The sequence below is a fragment of the Cryptotermes secundus genome, unplaced genomic scaffold (assembly GCF_002891405.2).
Source record: "Cryptotermes secundus unplaced genomic scaffold, Csec_1.0 scaffold528, whole genome shotgun sequence".
Classification (NCBI taxonomy): domain Eukaryota; kingdom Metazoa; phylum Arthropoda; class Insecta; order Blattodea; family Kalotermitidae; genus Cryptotermes; species Cryptotermes secundus.
In genome coordinates, this window is record NW_019724748.1 from 1,087,271 (window position 1) to 1,105,346 (window position 18,076).

At 45.1% G+C, this 18,076-nt stretch overlaps 1 protein-coding gene across 8 annotated transcripts in view; it reads left to right on the forward strand.

Moving 5' to 3' along the window:
• The window catches only part of LOC111862894 (protein-tyrosine sulfotransferase), a 193,776-nt gene that overhangs the window by 121,571 nt on the left and 54,129 nt on the right, over window positions 1-18,076 (forward strand). The window lies entirely within an intron of this gene.

The window sequence follows — 18,076 nt, forward strand, 5'->3', positions numbered from 1 at the left end:
AAATCTCTTCCCGTGCTGGGAGTCGAATACCTGTCCCCCGATCATCCAGTCCGTAGACTAGTCACTATACTGAACTACCCGACGGAACTGCGGTAGAGAGAGACCCACTTTATGTATGAACCCTATGTGGTCTCTTAGCAGTCACAAGACACTCAGGGGGAAGTAAATTGGGGAGGCAGAAGGACTTTGTATAAAATATAAGAAGAAGTGGTATGCAAAAATAATTATCCCCCAGTGGAAAGTCATGGAACTGAGTTAGTAGCGGTATGGCTACCCGTTTGAAATAATTCATGTTCTGAATAAATCTGATTTCACTACGCACAGCTTGACTTCGAGCTCAGGCAGCGGAGCTTCTGGCTTTTATTCGGGAAGACCCGATTCCAGTGACAGCCGGGACACCGACTGTCTTGAGAATTCCTTCTAAATTAAAACGGGACCACGGTTTCTTCCGTCTGCATTGTTTACCTTTACCAAGTCATTATGGCTTTCTGTCAAAGGTCAGATAAGCCATAAAACCAAACCACATCCCCAGTCATTACTCAGCTTGCAAAGTGACTGGTCTCGGTCTTCTAGTGACTTGAAGATGTAAGATTAATTTGAGTTACGCAACTGCATTGCCTCCTGTCTCCTGGCAGTTGTAGTTCATTACATATTCACGCAGGAACCGTGCAGAAATTATCTGTCTATCTGTCTGTCTGTCTATCTATCTATCTATCTATCTATCTATCTGTCTGTCTCTCTGTCTCCATCGTGACGGCCCGGGTTCGCTATCTGTCTGTCCATGGCTCTACAGCGCTTCGTTGGATTTTGGCCACGTTTTCAGTTTCTTAATCCCATACACAGTCGGTAGGACTCCTTGAAGGCTGCTGCCTACACACAGGACAACACAAACACAGAACAAACGCACACAGACATCCATACCTCGAGTAGGATTCGAACCCACGATCCCAGCGTTCGAGCGAGCGGCCACTATGATCGGCTGTGCAGAAATTATAAGTGGATGAAATTACGAATTTGGGTGGACGCGCACAACCGTTCGTTTAAATTGCAGTCCCGACATCTCCCTGGAGCTTCTGGGAAATGCCGTTCTTGAGAAGGAATGAAGGAAACTCAATTAAATTTTAATAACTGAGGTCACCGGAAAGTGTCTTGCGCTTCTTTAATGAATCATTAAAAAAATTCTTCGCAGCTGCATTCATCACAGTAAGAATTCTTTGCATATTATTCTTTCCCTAAGCTTCATTATGAACTCATTATAACTTGGCGTCCGTAATCTCGGAGCGTACATTCAGTGTTGCCAATAGGTGGCCCTAATGCCATTGTGCATTAGAGTTCACAGCGATTTCCTCTGATGCACTTCAAAGATATTTTTAACGTTACGAACTTTTCCGTTTTACGGTTAATGAGATTTCATCTGAATAAACATAAAAATGTTCTGCAGTAACTTCTCCATTAAGATGAAACTGTAACGTGCATGCTGCGTCATTGTTTCACTTGCAGGCACAGAATTTAGGAGAATTCGGGCTGATGCCTGACGACGGAAACCTGTGTATACGTCAATTTGCCAGGTCCGTGGCGCTGTTTGCAGTGAAGAATGTCGTCCCTTCAGTCCCTTCATATCCCTACAATCTCCGTTGTTATGACCATTTTCTTATCTTGGAAGATTTTGCCTTTTCTGTGTCAAGTGGCCTCTTCTTGGGCGTATATACCAAACGTTATCTCGCGTATTTTATATTTGAGTTGTGTAATTCGGTCACGTAAACGATAGGCATGTGAGGTGAGAATGTTAGTACTGTTTCTGTGCACGCAGAATGAAGGTTCCACTGCCCGTGACTACAGTGCCGTGCGTCCACGCTCACAGCCCTGTCTGTACCTGTTACACAGATGAACTTTCATTACGTACTTTCGCCTGTTGTTTGTCTTGCTGAAGTAAATGAATGTATTTCGGGGAACCTAGATTACGCATATCATTTCTACTGCACTGCAGCTGATACTTCACCAGTTTTCGGAACCTGCTGCTGCCTGCGCAGTGTGAAGCACAAGCTCTCTGTTGGGGTGCGCGTGTTGTGTACCGTTATAGTAACTTTGTATGGCCGTACCGCTTCTAGACGTTGGGCTCACAAGTTACGCGACACGAACGAGAGTGTAGTACAGATCACGCAGCAATATCACATCAGCAGGCGCTACTCCGTCTCTCATCCGTCTGTACGTACCCCTACCGACGGTATGTGCAGACTACACTCATTACAGATCTGTTGGAGGTGTTGCCGCGCCTGCGAGGCATGCAAACCATGTTTCCAGTCGTGTACTTACTTTGTGCACAATGGCCGCGCCATAGCTCAAGCGGTTAGTCGCTGGCTTCCCATCGTGACGGCCCGGGTTCGATCCCGGGTCTGGTCAAGTGGGATTTGTGGTGGACAAAGTGGCTCTGGAGCAGGTTTTCTCAGAGTACTTCGGTTTCACCTGCCAATCAACCTGCCACCAATTGCTCCACAATCACCCTCACCTATCATCTGGGGATGGTACAATACAGAAGTGGCCGCAGTACAAGGGACTTAGTCCCACCCCACTAGCAATAAAAAAATACTTCGTGCATACAAATCTGAGGCTATGTATACGTGTATAGTGTAGTGACTTGCATACATTTTTATAGGTAGGCCAGTGCATCCATGTATTATTATTGGAGGGGGTGAGTATCCCCATACACCGAGACTAGTGGTCTGTTGTACGGCCCCCTGTGATATTCTACCAGTCTCTATACCCTACCGGTATTGGTGCGTGCCATCAGTCCCGACTCAGCCAGCGAGTTCGGCCTCTACTGGCTCAGCGGTATCTAGATGCTTCCCCCATCTACCAGAGGCGTTAGAGACTATTGTTGGGCGGGAAATGTCCTTATAATTTGGCTCAGAGGCCTCCTTGAGACATGAGGTTCTTTTACGTGCCGTAAAGCTACGACACGGGACCCACGGCTTAAAGTCCCTCCCGGAGGACTTGTTCCCTGAATTTTTCCGCCCTTAAAAATTCCACGACCTTCGTCGGGTTTGAACCCGCGTACCTTGAATCATGAGGTGGGAACGTTACTACTAGACTACGGAGGCCGCTGTGCATCCATGTAAGTAAATGTATATATCGGAAGCATATGAATATGTAAACATTTTGTATCCATAGGCGACTTACCCTGTATGGGCGTATAGGCATGCGTGTATGTATGGCCATACAGCCATAATCGGAAGTACTCCTTCGTTTCCATCAACAGACTGCGATTGGACTAGATGCTCCCTACAGATATAATTTTTATACCGAAAATGCCATAATGAAATAAATTGTGTCATCACAAGTAATTTAATACGCCATTCGGTTTGAGACATATGATTATTGGGTATGTTGAGAGCTCCGTAACTCACAAAGCTTCATTACATGTCACTCACAGCGATTGTAATTGCAGTTTCTTTACAATGAGAAGTGTCACCGTCTCGGTGTGCTGCGCCAGTCTCGTGGGGTAGCCCATCTCCCCCTTGCTGAGCCTGCCGGACTCCTTTGTCTTCACTTTCCCGATCATAACGCTCTCTGCACAAGACTGGGGGAAGCAGGCGCCAGCTGTTAAATGGGAACCTCCTCCAAGTGACATTTCGAACCTCGTATCACACAGGTTTCGTCAGTTCCTGCAGCAAATTCCGGGGCAGTAACCCAAATTGGGCCTGCCATTCTACGGGGATGGCGCTTCAGGTGCGCTACAGCCGTTTCCTTCCACAACCCTTCTAATTCATTATTCCGTAATCCTACCATTCAGCGCTTTATGTTCTGAGAAAATAAGCATAAGATACACAGAAGTGTCCTGCTGTCGCAGGGTCTTGTTCAGTTCTGCGATGTGTAGACTTGCCGTTTGCCACACATGCTCTTGTTCTGCTACTTGTGGCTTCCTGTGTTTCTTCTTGCGAGTCGGGACAGGAAATCGATAGGAAGAAGAAAGCGAATGGGGCGGAAAGTTTGATACTGTTCGACTGTGTTCAGCATATATCTGCGCCAGCAGACTCGAAGTCTCTTGGGGTAAAAAGGAAAAGAGCATTTCGTCAATGCAAATGGAATTGATGGTTCTTCATATCCGTTGAGTTCACTGATGGCGCGGCGCTACTCATCCTCTGTAATTGTCTGAGCCCATTTCAGGGAACATAACGGCTCGAATGGTCACAAAATGGAAGACAGAGATACTGAATCACTCTGAACAGTGATGAGTGCCCCACTGACGAACTTACACACTTTCCTCGTACAATAATAATTCCGCTACCAGTGAGATGCACAGCCTTGCTACTTCCTACTTGTTTGAATGGCTTTACCCTTTGCCCCCAGAAAGGTTCCTGTGTACTCATTTATCTTAGAGGCCGAGTCGACTCCAGGGCCATAGTGCGGGTGGAAGGATTAGGTCAACTGATATATCCAATAATCTCATCGGGAATCGAACTCGCATAATGCCTCAACCAACTACGATACCGCGTGCCCCAGCATAAAGAAAGGAGGGAGAAATAAGGTAGCACGTGACAGTAGCACGTGATGACGCCTCGTCGAGCCTTGTACTGTACTGTAGGAACAGAAATCTCAGAGTTGCGGGACACAAAGTTGCCTTTTACGTCGACCCCCCCCCCCCACACTCCTGCCCGTCCTATCGATTCGTGCAGTAGCTAGTGAATGAAACTCGCACCTCGAGAGCTGTTCACAACAAAGTTGAAGACATTTGCAATGAAGTCTTTTCGGTCGAACAGCCACGTGAAGATGAAGTGAAGTTATAGTATCTGTGTCATCAGGGACTGGCATATCGAATGCCGCTGTCACAAGTCCATCTTCACACTGCCCATCGCTCAGGAAGACTTCATTGCATTACAGCCCCGCGAAAGCTTTAAATCGTGTCTTTATTTTTATTGCTAGTGGGGTGGGACTAAGTCCCTTGTACTGCGGCCACTTCTGGCCTATTGTACCAGCCCCAGATGATAGGTGAGGTTGATTGTGGAGCAATTGGTGGAATAAACATTGGCAGGGGAAACCGAAGTACTCGGATAAAACCTGCCCCAGCGCCACTTTGTCCACCACAAATCCCACTTGACCAGACCAGGAATCGAACCCAGGCCGCCGCGGTGGGAAGCCAGCGACTAACCGCTTGAGCTATGATGCGGCCTCAAATCGTGTCTTAGAAGCGGTTACTAAGCCCTGAAAATGTGTGTTCCTGCAAATTTAATCTAGTTCAACTGCGTCTTCTGTAACTGGGGACGCATAATGCGCGTGTCATGTGTGAGGTAAACCATAAAATATAAGTAAAGCTATCCCTGTAACAGGCCGTGAAGGCCCATAGGGTTGTGAGACGTTCAGGGTCTCACATTATCTAGACAGTCGACTCAAAGATGGCGGTAAGGTTGTCAGCCTTACTCACCGGCCGCTCTTTACTCCCCAGGAAAATTGTTTAATTAATTCCTGGTACTCATTTCTGTTAGAGGCTGATTCGACCCCAGGGCCATAGTTCAGCTGGAAGGATTAGGTCAATTGAAAAAATCCAATCGGGACTTGAACCCGTGACCTTCCGACCTATAGCATAGTTCATAGTACTGCGTGCCCCGAGGTAAACCATTAGGTACTTAAACTGTTAAATAGTTTGATTTTTCATACCCTTTTGCTTTTAAAAAACCATCTAATATTTTGTGGAAACCTGCCCTGAAGTTTCAGATAGCAAGTTTATTCGAAACATCTGAAAAAGGGAACAATATATGTTACAGGCGAAGGGATGTAATGTTATGAAAGCATCGAAAGAGCCTAGTTATAAGTATTTTTATAACATAAAAATAGCTCCTCTGACTTCAGAAAAGACAATCATAAGTCTTGTCTGATACTTCACGTTGAGGTATATTGTGGTCTGTTTAACGGTGCCCTCAGTAGCTCAGACTACGCCGCGTCTAATGCAGGGTTATTGATGAATACTGAGCTGGAATTTGTTGTATTTCCGCGGAATTTGCCTGGAGGGACCGAGGAAAATCACGAAAACCTCAATCAGGGCAGTCGGTGTTCGGTGGAAATTCGAGCCAGTCTTTGCCGCATTATCCAACATGTTCGATGTGCGTAACGTTGCATTACAGACCATCGCACTTGTAAGTGTAAAATGGGGGAACTTACAAGCCGTTATTTATAACGGCGCAGCTCCCTAAAAAGTGCAAATTCTCCGTCTTCTCACACTGGACTTCGGTTTAGTTACTTTTCTTTCGGGTGACAGTGAAAAGGATTCATTCAGTGAGGCAAGTTCGCTGCAGACAGTTTTGTAACCTCTTATACTATTTCGATACGAAGCCTTGTTATACATGTACTGCATTGGTGAAGTATACAGTGTACAGATGCTTAAGACGCAAAGAATGGCGAAGTGTTGTACTAAAAGTAAACATCCCGAGACACGCGTAGTTTGGCTTCCAAATGAAGTTGCTCAAGCTGCAGGAATTTCAGAATCCGAATTGAGGATGCTCGGGGCCCATTATTTTCATGAAAAAGAAAGGGGAGAGAAAATGCGTTACAAGGAACGGCAAGTAAATAAAATACAGTGATGAGTAATTTCGTTAGGAGTGACATACGGTGGGAAGTCCATGATTTCTATTTTAGAAACCTATCGCCAACGCTCATTTGCGTTCTCATTGCGATAAATAACTATCTCGACGTCCCGAATTTTAAAGATCCACGGTTCGCACTCCTTCTAGTGCACTCGGCTTTGTTTATAAAACGAAAGGGAGCAGAAACACTGTGATGGAATGAGGGAAGATTATCTGGCCCTTACAAATGCTGTGCCGAATTCAGAAACTCGGGGAAGAACATGTAAGCCAGTCCAGGAGCTGGCAGATTAGTTAGCGCCAGGTCTCTGCTAGTTTGAAGGCACAACCAGGACGGGAGCTGCCTTTTCTGAAATGAAAACGGATTTGTGCCGAATACGAAACTCGTGTATCTGTGTCCGGGTTGGAATGGATTACGACTGCTTTGAAATGTGTGTTGTTGAGCAGCTTCCTGGTGACCTCCAACCTGAGTTGTTAATCGCTAAGGTCTCTGCGTCTTACCTCGGCCGAAACAAAATGTTGCCTACAGAATCATGAAGGAAAGTAAATATCCATTTCGAAGACAAGTTGTTGAAGCAATATTACGCGTAAGTGTAACTAGGACATACGTACGAGTAAGATCGACGGAATACCTAAGGAAAGAGGGCATGCAGCTCTACGATTGCCTCCATGTTGCTGCAAACTGCACCCTGCTGAACTTTGGTAGGTTATGCTGACATCAACAGTAAAAGCTTGAGGGAGTGTGGAAGAGATGGCGGTGAGTGGTCAGCTTCACACCCCAACCGCTTTAACCCCGGAGACTGATGAAGAAAATGTGGGGCTCGTGATGAACCTGATAGTGTAAGCGCACAGAACTGCCATGTGAGAGCAACATAAAGAGGACGAAATTCAAGACAACGTAGAGGCCATTAGCGCCCGTCTGGATGACGACAGATCATCGATTCGGCTAACGAGGCAGATAACTGCCACCACGGCGGAAGGGAAGAAAATGACGTGGAAAGCAAGGCCGGATTAATGTGGTGGATGGCGTGGGACCCGGCTCCGTATGGGAGGGTCGCAATAATTGTGTTTCTGTTTCCTCGCGTACACCTCAGAACGCTGGGCGGCTCAACTGTGGTTGCACGGCTCCTGTGCCGTATGCAATCTACATTACAACGTGCTGACATAGGAGCAACACCACTCCTGTCGTAACATACATGAGCAGGCCGCGCGCTTTAGGTCGTCAACTGTCTTCCCTAGCTAGAACGCTGGGATCGTGGGTTCGAATCACAATCAAGGTATGGATGTCTGTGTTTGTGTTGTTCTGTGTGTAGGTAGCAGCCTTGCGACTGTCTAAAATTAAGAAATTCAAGTGGAAGGAAGCGCTCCAAGTGGTAGCAACATGAGTAGGAATGTGGGTAGGTTTTGCAGTATATGCCACTTCCTACACAAATGAGTTCTCAGTATCTCCTGAACTCGCACTTCGCTGCAGCTAAATTCTGCTTAATGTTTGTACAGTATACATGTTGCTACGAGTATCCTGCATGACCCTGGAAAACCTAAGCTCAAGAGCGCGGTGGCTGTGGTTCGGAAAATCATGCTGGTTCTGTTTAGGAGGAACAGGTAGGAAAGTGGGTACAAATGTGCCGGATGTCCTGTGTGTCACATTCGGTTAGGTGGGGAGAACATTTACGAAGTATTTCCCTCGCCGAATTTATTGATTTGTTTTTGTTACTCCTGCGGGAAACGTGCTCCAGTGAGGACCACTTTCAAGGTGCACCTAATGTCTGTACAATTATTATGATTCTGAACGTTATCCAGGGCCCTGTGTTTATTTAAAAAAAACAGTGTTTTGGAGGCTGGAATGTGGAACCAGACACAAAATCTGTTTGTGTTCTGAAGGGTCCTGCGTACTGCTCTTCCTGACGCTTCTGCCGAACCTTTAGTGTTTCTCCTTATGAAACCACTTTCAGTCGCTCCCATAGGCCTCTAATAACTTCATATGTAACCTGCTGTCCTTGCTTCGTCAGGAAAATTCATTTTTTGTGTGAGATTTCCATGGTGCTGACTCTAATGTTTACTGTCGCCTGAGACATGGCGCCTTGCAGTTGTACACATGTTTACTGATCTGATAGACACTTACCGGACTGAATCGTGTCAAGACAGTAATCATCAGACTTGTCAGCCGCTGTCTATGCTGATGATGTCATTCTACTGGGTGACGATATATAATTACCGTAAAGAGAAACACACAGACTTTTAATTGACTCAAATAAGGAGGTTGGTCTAGAAGTAAGCACAGAGAAAACTAAGTATATGTTGCTGTCTCGTCACCAAAATGCAGGGCAAAATCATGACATAAAGATAGAAAACAAATGTTTTAAAAATGTGGCACAGTTCAGATATTTGGGAACGACGAAAGCAAACCAAAACCTGATTCAGGAGGAAATTAAAAGGAGACTGAACTCGGGTAACGCTTGCTACCATCCAGTCCAGAGCCTTTTGTTTTCTCGTCTGCTGTCGAAAAACATAAAAAAGTAGAATATACAAAACTATAATTTTGCCTGTGGTTCTGTATGGGCGTGAAACTTGGTCTCTGACATTAAGGGAGGAACATAGACTGAGGGTGCTGAGGAGAATATTTGGACCGAAGAGAGATGAGGTGACAGGAGGTTCGAGAAAAATGCATAAAGAAGAGCACAATAACTTGTGCTCTTGTCAACTATAATTATAATGATCAAGTCAAGGAGGGTGAAATGGACAGGGCATTTAGAACGAATAGGTGAGAAGAGGAATGCGTATAGGATATTGGGGTGAAAGCCAGAAGGAAAGAGGCCACTGGGAAGACCAAGGCGTAGGTGGGTGGACAATATTAAAATGGATCTTAGAGATAGGATTGGATGGTATGGATTGGACTGATCTGGCTCGGGATGGAGACCAGTGGAGGGCTCTTGTGAACACGGTAATGAACCTTCGGGTTCCATAAAATGCTGGGAAGTTCTTGAGTAGCTACACAGTTGGTGGCTTCTCAAGAAGGGCTCAGCTCCATGAGCGAGTGATGTCTGAAGCAGAATAATCGAAGTACGTGTATTGCTCGCGTTGCTTCCTGCCTCAGTGCCTCACTGCCCTGAACTCTGGAACCAATATCGCTCTTATTTGTTACTCACACTGCGAAGCTCCGAATTTAATTAATTTCTTCCTCTTCTTCGCTTTTGCTATTGTGCAGTGAATGCCCTATAACGTCCCCAGTTCTTCTGTAGGGCCTCTCCTCTTCCGGTTCTCTCCCCTCTGTCCTGCTGCCCTTTGATCTCCACCATTGCAGTTTTCTGTTTGCACGTTGCTCCCCTTCCGTTACGTTTTATGAAGGGAGACCACTTGAGAGATCAAGGCGACGGCAGGACGGTAATACCGTCACGATTCAGAGTGACTGTCGACGAGGTTTTGAATTGGATCTTGGATCTATTTACAACATATACACACGAGTCGGAACTACAAGCAGTTACCTTGCCATCGCCAGTCTCTCTCCCCAATTCACAGATCACCATAACACCAGCTGTTATATGTGTTCAGCCGTTCCCTTGTAACAGTTTCTAATAGTGGCGATTCTTCAGTTTCACGCCCTCATGTACACTATGAACGGCGTCCTCTACCAGCTGCCCTTTTTCTTCACAGACTCCCGTACAGAACTGACACGGTTTCCCCAACTGTCTTCCTTCTAACTCATGTACACCGACCGAGCAGAAAACACCGTTTCCAACAGTACCTGCATTGTTGCATGTGTATCCGTTGCAGCGGGAACTTGTTTACCGAGCCGTTCGCTAGTAACGGCTGTTTTTCCGGTTCCACAGTTATCGCTTTGAACAAATATGCCGCAATACAAAATCTCGTGCGCTGTTAGGAGTCGAACACAGGTCGTCCAGCCTGCAGCCAGTCGGTTTACACATGAGCTGCCGATTGCGTTTCGCTAATCTGACACTGCATGTCGCTCTGTGTGTGGGTGTGGAGTGTGTCCGTCATGAAACCAAAATGAGGATGCTCGCCTTGGTAGGAGCTGCTTTCTGACAACAGATTCTGCTGACATGTCTCGTGGGGAACGTCTTCATTACGGAACAACCTGCGGCATGTGATGGCCAAACGGATACCCATATCAAGCAGATCGTCACGTGTTCATTATTCACGTAATTAGCTAGCTCGTACTGCCCGCAGTATATTGGCGTGTCCGGAGGTGTAAGCGTTGCTACTGCACGTTCTCATGTCATATGCACAGCTAAGTTTACCTTCCCAAGGGACCCAACAGAATAGATGTTTCCACCTCACCTGAGGACGGAGACAGATCCAGTTTCCGAAACCTTATGCTTTCTGGTTTATAGAATATCGGACGATGGACAAAGTCCTAAAACCCAGTAATTCTGAGTAAGATTTGAGGCTTTCACGGCGGTGACTATGAAGAAAGCAGTCTTCTGGGATTTGGCACCGTGTATATGTGGTGTTAACCGACGTTTCGGAGGAACGTATCGCCTCCATCTTCAGCCGAAACGTCGGTTAACACCACATATACACGGTGCCAAATCCCAGAAGACTGCTTTCTTTCAGTAATTCTGAGTTATGCACCTTCGTCAGAACCCTTTAGAATCTAAGTTTACCTGTTGTTTTCAAACTTTAAGTACAGAACTTTCTTCTGTAGCATATTTTTTAACTTACACACTTACTTACCCATTTGTGGAGCTGAGCCCTTCTTGAGGAGAAGCAAAATCTGCAGCTACTCAAGAATTTCCCAGCATTTTATGGAACCCGATGGTTCATTACCGTGTTCACAGGAGCCCCCCACCGGTCCCTATCCTGAGCCAGATCGATCCAATCCCTACCATCCCATCCTATCTCTCTAAGATACATTTTAATATTGTCCGCCAACCTACGTCTTGATCTTCCCCAGTGGTTTATTTCCTTCTGGCCTTCCCACCAATATCCCATATGGATTCCTCTTCTCCCCCATTCGTGCTACATTCCCTGCCCATCTCATCCTCTTGACTTGATCGTTGTAATTATATTTTGAGAACTGGCGGCAAGGGAGCCACCTAACTTGGTGACTCGGATTGTTCATGTTTTCAGTAGTGACCTGATAGGATTGGTGGATTGGTGGATTGGTGCAGTTGTGGCGTCAATCGTATGTCCTTCATTTCAGTCTCCAGTTCGTCACCAGTAAAACAGACTTGCTGTCATTTGTAGATTCAGACTTCTGGTTAAATGTAGTTAGGGTTGACAACTTCGCAGTGGGGTTAAACGAGCCGTGGGCTCCACAGTGTTGGGCTTGGGCAGGACCGGAAGCGTACAGAGACGGTACAACTATCGTCGGCGGTCCTTGGTGTTTATTAAACTCGTCTAATCTAAAAGATCGGTGTACAGATATAAGGCGCTTAAAATGTATACGCATGCAGTCAAGGATTTACTCTTAGCGAATGCAGCAGAAAGTCAGAACTGTCCGGCGGAAGTTCAGCAATGTCTGTGAGACGGTTTATGCAGTACGCGGAAAAGTCCATTTATGGCCTTGTATAAACTACGCTTTATTATGGAATGGTACGGTTATCATTCTCAATTTTTCAGCAGAGTCTGGCGGAAGTATAACGAACTTGTGAAATGATTTACGGCTTAAATTCTAAAGGCCATTTATGATCTTACATAAACTGTTACATATTAATGTCATTTTAAATCGGAATTTTCCGAATAGCTTGTGTTGGAAACCTTTAGAACCGAACTTAAAAATATCTGTCCAACGGTTAAGGTCCTGGTACTAATGCACAGACATGCTGACGTAATGAGGCGTTCCTTTTTCTCTCTAAAGGCCGCTGTGGGAATGAGTCTGGTATCTCCCGGATCCCTCCCTGCACTCGAATTCAAACTGCAATTACTAGACTTTATGTAACCACTTGAACCGTCTAATTGTATTGGCTTCATGTTTGCCAGATATGTATTCTGTTTCATTTGTTATCTTGGTCTGTAACATAAATCAGAAGAGATCTCTTTTGTCCTGTCCCCTATGTTCATCTCATATTTCGAACACTGCAGTCTTGTTTTCCCTGTTCCACGAAATGTGAAGATAGAGCCATGAAGGACTATGCAGACGAATTGTTTGAAGGCTGCAACATTGCGATTTGGAAGCTTCCGAACCACGTGCTATCCTCCAATGTAGATAAGGTGACGAAATTAACAAATAGCACTAAAATCGTCTCTGGTGATTAGCCGTGTCACTGTTGAGTTAAAAACTAAATATTGACACGTTTGGTCACCCGAGATTTTAGCACACTTACTCGCCATGAAAGCCTACTTTATCCTCAAGGGCTTGACCTCGTGTACTTTTAAAGCCGAAAACATTGGCGCAACTTTCGGGCCACTCTTACTGTTGTCCGTGGTATAATGAAATTTAATGAAAGTAGAATAGTCAAGATCGACAAGCTGTACTCCAAATTTTCTTCGCCTTCTCTTCGTTGGAGTATAGTAAGGTGCCACAATCGCTGAACGTGGCAAAATATTCGGGCATTCAGTTTGTTCAATGCGTTTATTTCTCCCGTTCTTCCTCTTGTTGCTGAAGATGAAGAAGAACAGAACAGAAAACCTTCATAGCTCTATAATTTCTTTGCCTTCTTTCAGAAAGTCTTCTCTCTCCCGTTTTGCCTTAAATTATGCAACTCAACTACTGCAGTTAGTTGTTTACAGAATATCCCGCCGATGCATCTCATGTTCAGATCTGAATATTTGCTGTGGGTGCCCCTTATTAGAAACGTATTTTATCCTGAGCGCGTTATTTATATTTCTGCTAACGCGCATGCTCAAATGTTACATACGAACCTCTTTACTCACTTTTATCTACTTTGTGTTGGTTACTTTCATATAGCGTGCGCCAGTAATAGTGTCCATAGATTTAATTGAGTTTGGGTGTAAATTAGCCTTTTGCGTGTCGTAACGGCGAGGATTCGATTCGAGGTAATAGCGTTCTTAGAATGTTCTCATAGCGCGGGCAACAAGAGATGTTTCCTGCGACATGGCGAGCGCCTGTGGTGCATGCGCATTTGTCGCTTGATGCGCCACCATTGAAGAGCATTGGCTTCTTTCGGCGATCCCTCCAGCGGGTAATGAAGACATATGGAGCCGAGATAGCTCAGTCAGTGAAGTGACTGATCTTCTGCATCGTGTCCAAGAGCCGCTAGGTCTCGTACCCAGGGTGTACAGGGTCTGTGGCCACTCACCTCCAGGCCGAGGAAGAGAGCTGAAAGAGGAAACGTGTATCCAGTGATAATCTGCTCTTGGAAGAGAAATGGATGGCCCATTTTATAACCGTCATTTAATTATGCTCCTTCTTGACTCAGAGGTGCGTAATAGAATACAAGGGATGTTTGAGAACACGTACTTAAGGAATTGATTTAAATAACCTTGATTTGTAATCCTTTTTATTACCCTGAGTTCAGAAGCAAAGTAAAACTACAAGCCGTTTGCATGTAAAGCGTCGAATTATCAAATGAATATTCGAGTATTACCGGTCCAGCTGTAAGTGGCATTTGGTGACCGGTTTTGTGTGTGCCCGCTTGAAGGCATGTCAAGAGCGTGCAATGGACGTGGAGGACCCGCGGTCCTCGGCTGAGAGGACCCAGACCTGGGAGGTTGTCTTAGCGAGAGAGCCGGGTGTGAACAGAAGATCCATTTCCCCTGCCTACAGTCGACCCCGGCCGTCAAAATAATATCGTGATGCTGATTGAGGTTGTGATAACAGTGCTCCGACAGAGCGCAGCCCGCGCCAACAACAGTCTCCCTGTCATCCCTCTCACGAAAGATGCCGAGCAAAGCTTCTCTAACTTGTATATTGTATTTTTGTTTTTAAGACTGGATGTTAAGATTGGACTTGGAGTACGCGAAACGTATATCCTATTGGACAAATAAACTGAAATTTGCTTTCCGGCAACATTGATTCGCCAGTGCGTTACTAGCATTTGCTTTACTGAAAAAATGGAGAAGCCATGTTATATATCACATTAACTTAGTTTTGTGGGAACTGCCCACATTAAAAAAGATTAATGATTAATCAATTAATTAATGCTTAATTAATTAATGATTAATACTTAATTATTAATGTTGAAGAAGTTGTCAGTTGCAATTTTTTTTTCGCTTTGTATAGAAACTGTGATGGCTCATATTAAGCCTCTGTAACCGTTTTCAGTACGAACCCCTTCCTGGGCAAAGGGGACAGACAGAAAAGGTGAGCATATTTTAAATTCCGAGTTTCATGAACAGGGAAATGCGCTCTGAATTCGGAAGATACCGAGAGAAGGGCGTGAAAGTAAGGCATTTCTGTTATAGCACGGCTATGCAGTGAGTGTAACGGTGAGGCGAAGATTGCAACGTGCATGTGCATGTTTCCGAAGTCCATAGTACTTATAACCGCGTGTTTCCGGTGACAATATCAAGCTCATATTTGACAAGAGACCGACACGCGTGGATTCACTCGAGTAATGCGAACTTCTGACATGCGAAGCGCCGTTGCTTGACAGATCCCCACGAGAGGTCATACACCCTTGTGTGAACTGCCGTACCTACTGTTTCCGGCCGAGAGATGCATGAGGTACTTGGGTCATTTGGCGTTAGAATTCAAAAGAATGCCTCATCTTGAGGTCACGTCTGTCCTCCTGCTTGTCTGACAATGCCCAAATCGTTAAACAGATTTCTTTAATTCGACGTGGGAGTCTCACGTAGAAGTTGCAACACAATTCAGTTCCAGCCGCACGAACTCATCACAATTAAATGTTCACGTTACGTGACGTCACAGATGGATCAACAGGCTGCAGCTGTTGGGAATTTTGTGTGTTGTGTTACGGATCAAGTTTGAACCGATTAAAACATATGTCCATCTTTTTGTACAGGAATTGTATTTCATTGATATTAAGGCGGTTATCTGCTAGTGTCTGTGACTTGAGAAAGAACACCTCTGCCCCTTTGTGGTCCCCAGCCAATGATGCAATCTCTGTCCTTTTTAATTAATTTAATTAGTTTCCACTTTGTTAGAATGATGTGAAAATTAAGATAACAATTTTTAAGTTGTATACGAGTAATATTGATTAATATTTTGTTTATTCTATTATTGATTAGAAAAATAAATTAGCTTAGGATCATTACCTAATTATGCTTACAGGGTACCTCTTGCCCATATACTGCTCTCCTGACATCGACATTGCATTTTCAACTGTAGCGAACGATTTGACTGCCTTTTCAAGGTATCAGCCGTGGGGTGAAATCAGATCCGGGAGAAATGTGTTTGTATAAGACCGAGTTCTGAGATACAGTTTAAAGAAATTTTGTATATTTATTTTCTTAAAATCTAAAAGTCTGTGACTATTGTAAATTGCTACAAGTATTATGTTTTTGGACATTATCCATCGTCTTGTCTAGTTCCTAAAAAACCGTTATGTTTCTTTTTTAAAAACACAGCGTTTCGGGGACTGGATCCTGTCCTCGTCCTCAGGTAAAACCTACTCATTTGGGTCCAATAGACAGAGCTAGTCCCTGTCTCCTGAGGTATATCTGAGGACGGGGACAGAATCCGGTCTCCGAAACGTTATGTTCTTAAAAAAGAAACCACGGTTTTTTAGGAACTAGACAAGACGATGGATAATGTCCAAAAACATAATACTAATTGTTTACTTATATAATTAGTTATGTAATATATGCGTGTGCTGGAATACAAAGAGCTGGCATTGTTCTCAGGTTTCTGTTTTTCTTTGCTCACTTCATATATAAATTACTAACGGAGTTCTTTATGTTAATTGTACAGTATGCGCCAAAATACTCAGTACTGAAATGGAAAGACGTCCTGTTGATACCACTGTCTAGTGATTTGAAGGCCCCTTGCATGACAGAACCTTCTCAAATCCTGAAGAAACAGTCCGATCACCATGTCCCTGTAGCGTTCTTGGGTGACGGTAAGAGCAATAGGGGCCTAAATACCGTGTGCTGAGACGGCACACCATATCATCACACGTGTACTATGTAGCGGTATCTGGACGACGACATCTGGCCGCTCAAAACCAAGGAAGCGAGTTTTCTTGCGACCATTTCCTTATGAGCGGAAATAATACTCGACTATGAATATTTCTTCCTCCGTCGAGAGACCCATTTCCAACAACTGCACAACACAACTTCCTTTTCACTACTGGGAACACGTGCGGCTGGAGCTATGCCCCGTCGACAAATGCACATGCGCGAGTTTCAGTACTGCGTTTTTGACGCATGCTGTATGTCGTTTATTATAGTTGAAACATAGGAAGCAGTTATGTTGAATTATAGATTGAGATTTGGAAGAAAGCGGCCAAGCCAGACCAGAAAGATTCAGATCGAGAGAAAAGTCAGAAGTCAAAATCAAGCTGTAACAGAAAAATAGTGTTGGAGTTCGTGCCCACACTAACCGCTATCACAGGGCCGTGCCACAGCTCAGGCGGTTAGTCGCCGGCTTCCTCCCGCGGCGGCCCGGTTTCGATCCCAGGTCAGGTCATGTGGGATTTTTGGTGGACAAAATGGTACTGGGGTAGGCTTTCTGCGAGTGCTTCGGTTTCCCCTGACAATTGTCATTCCACCGACTGCTCCACATTCATTCGGGGCTGGTAGAATAGGCCAGTTAGTGGCCGACGTCCCCAGTGGACTCAGTCTCACCCCACCACAAGAAACTAAAATAACCCGTTATCACCACCTATGGTTAATATAAGTAACTTCTTCAGAATCAGTTAAGAATCTACGCTGCTTCAAAGCGGTCCTAGAAGCACCAGACAAAAGGGAACGGAAATATAATTTGCAGTTAACATTGTCCGGCTTTGTCAAGAGTGGAGATTCCTACCACCTCAACACCAAGAGCTTAAGCAGAAGTTAGAAATTAGGCACTTTTGCTTGCAAAATACGCCCATAAGCAAACCCTCAGTATGCCGAAGAAGGAATCTTCGCTGCACTGAAACCCACCATTTCTGTCTGTCTATCTCTCTCTCTCTCTACGGCTGTACAGCCCTTTGGACCTTGGCCGCTGTTTCATGTTCTTAGTCTTATACAGGGTCGGTAGGACTCTTTGGAGGAGTGATCAGCCCGTCGCAAGGCCGCTACCTGCACATGAGAATGCAACAGAATAAACGCACACAGACATCCGAGCGGGCGCAGACCCTGGCCCCACCCACACTGCAAATACGTGTGCTGGAAGATCCCGCAGATGCACTCGTTTGAAATCTGATTGAGCTCTCCAATCAGGAAACTTGTTTCAAAACAAAGAGTTAATTAGTCTTTCCAGTCACGAGCACACTCGCAGTGGAAAGTCCGATCACGTTCGAAATTCAAATTTCTGTGTTCTCAGACCTAAGAAGCATCTGCGTGGCATCGCTTGCGATCAGGCGCTACAAGCTGTCTTTCACATGACCTCGATAGGAGCAAATCACGCCTCTTCACGTCATTTTCTCTCTTATCTGGACATTCTGTGTCCAGTAATTATATTATCGAACTTTGGGGGC